Genomic DNA, 6285 nt, shown 5'->3' on the forward strand with positions numbered 1-6285 from the left:
TTGTAACTCAGAGTTGATGTTTTAATCCTAGTGCTACAACATATCAATGATAATGCTTACAAGATTGTGCTCCTCGATGAGTACAACATTCTTGCCACCTTTTAACATGGTTGTTTTTCACCATACTATGATCATGAGTGGGAAGATAGCATTATGGGTGATTATCAGGTTGATTCAGATCCAAGGTCAAATCATTTTCAAGTTAGTCAAAGGGGATGATGTAAAAACAAGCATTCCTTCCAATTGTAAAATCATACAATCAAGACATAATCGTGAATTAGTAGTAGAGCAACTCAATTCCATCGTAAATAACTATAATGCAAATTACATCAATTTTGGCAGAACATTGAACAACCAACTAAATAATCTTGTCCCTAGCTGGAATGATTACAATTGAAGCCAAAATGGGTGTTCCTTTAATTAAACATTTGTTCTAGCGTATCTTTAGTTCATTCAAGCTCTTATTCAGAATTATTTTTTTGTTTGAACATTTAGAAATTTATTTTTGTTTTAATTTGTATTTAGTTTAGGGTTAGAAAAAGACTATTTGAAGTTTGGATAACTATTCTTCTTGATAATTATTAGTACTTATTAATTATTCATTAATAAAGAAAGAGTATTTCTCTAAGCACCCGAATCTTGATAGAATTTGGAGGGGGTTTATCATATAATTTGCATCTCTTAATCGTTAAGTCATCTCTTGTGGGTATTGCGATATCAATAGTTCTAAGTAGTTTTTAGGCTCATGTGATAATGAGTAATGTTATGTGTACATATTTTTTATACACAATTTATATATACAAATGATGTGTCATCATATGATTGAGTGTTATTTTATTTTTATTTTAAAATCATATAATGATATTTATATATCAAAATTTTATACTAAAAGTGTGTACGATAGTTTTATTGTGTGATAATATATGAGCAACTTAATTCATGTGGTTATTGTGAATAGAGGGTGAACAGGAAAAATGCTTAATGTGGATTGATATTTATATTGTTGATGTATATCCGTTTGAATATATAATTAATGAATCCATGAGTTGATGAGATAAAGGATTCGTTTATACGTATACAAATAAGCCAATTATGTTATTCTGTTAGGGAATAGCTAGGGCCATATACCTAACGAAATGTAAGCATGACATAACAGAAAAAAGGCAAGCGTTAAATAAATAAATAATAATTATTACAAAAGGGATGAATCAAAAGGAGTTGCTAGGGTTATTAATCAAAAGGACTTTTGATTTTTATTAAGCATGGCAAACCCTAAAAGTAAAATTCTCCCTTTGACATCATTCCACTCACTTTCTTCACCTCCACATCCCGAGGCAAAACCCTTCTTCTATTTACATTCATTCTCTGGCTCTTTGCCCCCATCGCCTTCTCATTCATCACCCATTCCTCTCTCTCTCTCTCTCTCTCTCTCTCTGCATTTGTTTGTTTGTTTTTCCAAATCAAGCAACTTTCATTTCGTTACTTCTCTTCTTCGTGTTCTCTTTTGTTTTTCTTATGTGCAAAAATAGAATTATGATGGATCGATCGAGAACCATCCTGATAACATGGTGTTTTTTTTTCTTTTATGTATTTATAGAAATCCATTTCTCTTAATTGGATTGATTCTTGCTGGTATTGATTATGATTAGGGCGATCCCACATCGCCACAATGGCCATGGCCAACAACCAACAGAAGCACCACTTCCACCTTCTATTCCACTAAGTTAGCATCTTGATTATCCTTTGGGACACCACACGAATTATCGTTTTTAATGTTCTTTTAACCACAACATATGGGACCGTATCTCTTATCTCCTATTCTTTATTCAACTACTTTATTTTCCTTCTTATTATTTGGGCAAGTGGTACCAAACCCTTGAATTATAAAACCTAGATAAACTCTCAAACTTGTTCTTACTACATGGAGTATGTTTTAGTTGCATTCATGGTGGTTTATCAAATTTAACTTTCATGCTTCAAGAATATTACGGTTCTTTAGGAAGCAAAGAAAGCGATATTGGTGAGGTTCAATCCGAAGACGGATTTACATATTGAAGTTGTAAAATACGATCTCAGATTGAGCCGCGCCAATATCACTTTGTATTGAAAATCCTTTTGTTTTTCCTTCTCCATAAACTCATATTCTCTTCTAATTGTTCATTATGTGATTCTCATTGTTGAATTATGTTGATTGATTATTTTGTGTGATACGTTTAAGAACCCTATTTCATTTGACAAATATTTGTTTACTCTCCTCTGTCTCACAGCTGAAAGTCGTGTTGCTGATATTCTAGTTTCTATCCCAAGCAGTCTCCAAGAGATGTCAGTGTAAGGATGAAAGCATGCACCATACACACATATATTTTGAGTATTCAATTTCTCGCTGATTGATTTTATATCTGTTCTGGATTTGAGGATTGTGCTGTGATTGGCTATGTTTTAAAAGATACTTAGCATGTATAGAAGACAGATTATATCATATAGCCCGGTTTTTGCATAACTTATATACTTTGCCAAGAATTACAATTATTCTACAATGCGTAGCTAGCAGCATATTACTTGGCAGTTTTTTCTACTGAGCAAACTGGGAGCTGAAAGGGTTCCATCTTATTTCACTCACACTTTTTCAGATTGGACGAAAATATACAAGAAGATTTTTATTCATGATTTAGAAAGAGCTGGATCAAATTATTCGCAGGCTTTTATTCAATGTCCTTGTGATAGCTTGAAAGAGACTTAATTTTACTGATACCGCTGGTATACTTGTAGAAAAATATTCTTCATTTTAGCTACCTAATATAAGACTAAGAGTATCTTTTCACCAGTAATATAACTGGCATATTTTTACATCTAATTTACAGCTTTCCATATGTATAACAGGTAATCTTTACTTTTCCTCTTTGGTCTGTTATCAATATAACGAGCTTATGTCATATAAATTTATATTTCCTAATTAAATTAATATTAGTCATCGAAAATTGCCATATCATTTAGTTGGCCTATTTTTTTTTTTTTTTTGGGTAAACAGTTTAATGGTATTAGTGTACCATGTTATTTCCTTGGATAAGTGAAAAAGACCAACACTTTCATTAGAGTTAATATGCTTTTTTATCAATGCCAATAAATTTGTTTAATCCCTAATATTAATCATCGAAAATAGCCATATGAGTTGACCTATTGCTTTTTTGCATATATTATTATTTGCATTATTGATCCGTATATAACTCATGGCAACAGTGAGTTGCACGGGTATACGAGATTAACATCATAAAATTTACTCAAAATAGAATGTCTAGTTGCTGATTCGTCGAAACTTGAAAATTGGAGGAGCATGAGACTTTCTGTGATTGATTGCTCAGAATGTGGAGCATGAAAGGGCTTTTGAACTTGTTGACATTACATCAACTAATCTAGTACATTAGTTAAGGATCACAACAGACGCAGGCGTGTGTGTGTATAGAGAGAGAGAGAGAGAGAGAGAGAGAGAGAGAGTATACCATAAGGAAAGAAAACAAAAAAGATAAAGGTAACATAAAATTTTTACATGATTTGACCACAGTTATAGCCTATGTCCATGAGACTTAGTTTAGGCATTTCAAATACACTAAGCACAAATAAATTTCAAGTACAAATAGAAATTTAGCTTAAACAACCAAGCTTATAAGCTCACTCAACCAAATTTTAAAATCTTTTAACAATCACTTTACGCATTTAAAACTTTCATAAGCTTTCCACTTATCTTTCAAGCATCCCGTTTAGCATATAGTTAAAGATCCTCTTGAACTTCTATGTAAAAATCTCTTTAGTTATCCAGGTTGAAATTTCTTCGATATATCCCCCGGTCTTTATAAACAGATAAAATTATCAAAAGAAACTCAAGAGAAAATTAAAGTAAATAAACGTAGTACTATATAAGTTGCAATACAAATAAGAACTAATGTAAAAAATATGGGATATATCTTGCATATAAAACATGAAATATTCAAGTTCTAACTAAAACAAAAGAGAGTAAGTCAATTTTGTATAATTAACTCACTTTACTAAAGTACTAACCTCTAACCAAAATAATCACAATTGTCCCTTTTTTCTAATAAAATCTTATTAGAATAATTATGGACAAAATCAAAGCATTGATAAGTACAAAGTTTAGCATGAAAATGTGTACTGATTTTAGAATCTAACATGGTTAGATGTTTAACATCAGATACGAGTCTCTCAAGTTTAGTCTTGTTAATACTCTTGGTTCCTTTGTTTTCTATTCTAGGTTTATCCTATACAAACTTATCTATTTCTTGATTTACCAATAAATTTCATTTGATAAAGGAAATAACATCAAATATGGCATGAATAGCCTTAAAACTCTAATTTAGAAGTTCTAATTAGGCACTAGTTCATTGTTCTATAGGCTTAGGTTTTATTTCTCCTTTACAGGATGTATCCAACCACTAATACCAAGGATCAAAACATTTTCATAAACATTATTGATAAAAGCCTCTCATTCTTGATTTCCAATATGGATAGTTGGTTTCAGTTAACATGGATGGTCAAGTGGCTGAACCACCTTCTCTGAACATATCCATCTAAAGAATAGACAAGACTAAAAAATAACAACAAAAAAATCAAACAAACAAAAATAGATTATCTAAAAAAGCCTTAAGAGGATCTACTAAATATAAGAAATTCAATACTTATTGTAATGTCAAATTGAAATCAAATATGATATCGGTAGTATGTTTGAACAGTACATATGTAAGACTAAATTGTGCTTGAATTAAAAAAAAAATCTCTTTTCATGCAAAATATAAAGCACACATAAACTCAAATAGACATTAAAAAAAGTAAAAGCGATAGAGAATTTTTATTGGTTGGGAAACAACCATGGCTTACATCCTCGGGCCTTTGTCTAGACATATCCACTAAAGTCAAATAAATGTCAAGTACAAGTAGGAATTTAGCACAACTAACTAAGCTCACAAGGTCACTCAACTAACTCCTAAACTCCCTTGACAATCATTTTACACAAACTTGAAACTTTCACAAGCATACCTCATGTTGTCCAAGCATCTTACGCATAATATAGTTCAAGATCCCTTTGAACTTTTATGCCAAAATCCATTCAACTATTGAGGTTGAAATCTCCTTAATCCTCATACAAAAACACTTCCCACAAACTATATAAAAAGGCAAATTTGTTTGAAGAAACTCAAGAGAGAATCAGAGTAAACAAGCATAGTACTAAACCACAAAACATAGAAGAACCTACATAAAAAAATATTGGATAAATCTTGTTAAGGAAAACACATGTGCACACAACATTCTAGAAATACAAGTTATAAAAGAAATATGATCACAAATGTTAACGATTTTCCAAATACATTTACAATCACTCTTGTTGGCAGATAAAAGAACAAAGCTTAAGGAAACATTAAAAATCAATATAGAAAACAAAAATAGAAAAAAACTCATCCTATAAGAAAACTCCCCTAAGGTTATGAGCTCTATCAACTCCCTATAAAATATGTTGTTTTGATACTCCTCCTCTTTAACATAAAGTATGCCAAAGATTACAAGCTTCTAAAATATAAACTCTTGCTCTTATAATTCTTTGACATAGAAACGCTAAACCATTGCAAAACCCTACCATAAGGTGTTTGATATATTTACGCATGTTTGAAGACTCCTTTATCTTTTAACAATGATTTAGTATGTGTATCGCTTTCCAACCTAGCTCATGAGGATGTTGAGGTGATCCACACATGCGATACGAACACAAAGAGGTGATGGAGAGCCTACGATGTCTACTAGAACACCTTAGAAAAAATAATATGTTTAGAGAGTATATAAAAGTCATAAAATTTAATATAGTTTGCAATACAATTTGTTTATATACAAACTTATGAACAAGCATTTCAAGGGAAGGAATGCATGTTATAGATGTGATACAACTGGTACAACTTTATGACACATCATTTGTAAGATTGTTTGTAAGAGATATATAATCGTTTGTATGATACCATATCAATCTGTATCAAATCCACTAATTGTCCTCAAGATATATGATAATAAGGTCAACTAGAGATAAGGAATAACCATTTATGTGACATGAATGCCTATTCATCTTGTTGAAATAATGCCCTAGAATTAATCGTCACCATTGTACTTTTAAGTAATTTGTCATCATTATTTATAATTAATAATAATTATGAAATTTCATTATCTTATGTTATTTGTAGAAGTGTTCAAAATCGATTAACCAAACCAAATTTTTGATTTGGAGAAAATCAT

General features: G+C 30.9%; 1 long non-coding RNA gene across 2 annotated transcripts; it reads left to right on the plus strand.

Annotated features, from left to right (window-relative positions):
- Positions 1-1563: 1563 nt before the first annotated feature.
- Positions 1564-2847, plus strand: LOC123193864. Of its 2 annotated transcripts, XR_006497156.1 has the most exons (3): positions 1564-1723; positions 2268-2328; positions 2631-2847. It is a non-coding gene; the product is annotated as an uncharacterized LOC123193864 (long non-coding RNA). The 2 variants fall into 2 exon arrangements; XR_006497155.1 differs by having other exon boundaries at positions 1564-2328.
- Positions 2848-6285: the final 3438 nt, after the last annotated feature.

The sequence above is a fragment of the Mangifera indica genome, chromosome 13 (assembly GCF_011075055.1).
Source record: "Mangifera indica cultivar Alphonso chromosome 13, CATAS_Mindica_2.1, whole genome shotgun sequence".
NCBI classification, from domain to species: domain Eukaryota; kingdom Viridiplantae; phylum Streptophyta; class Magnoliopsida; order Sapindales; family Anacardiaceae; genus Mangifera; species Mangifera indica.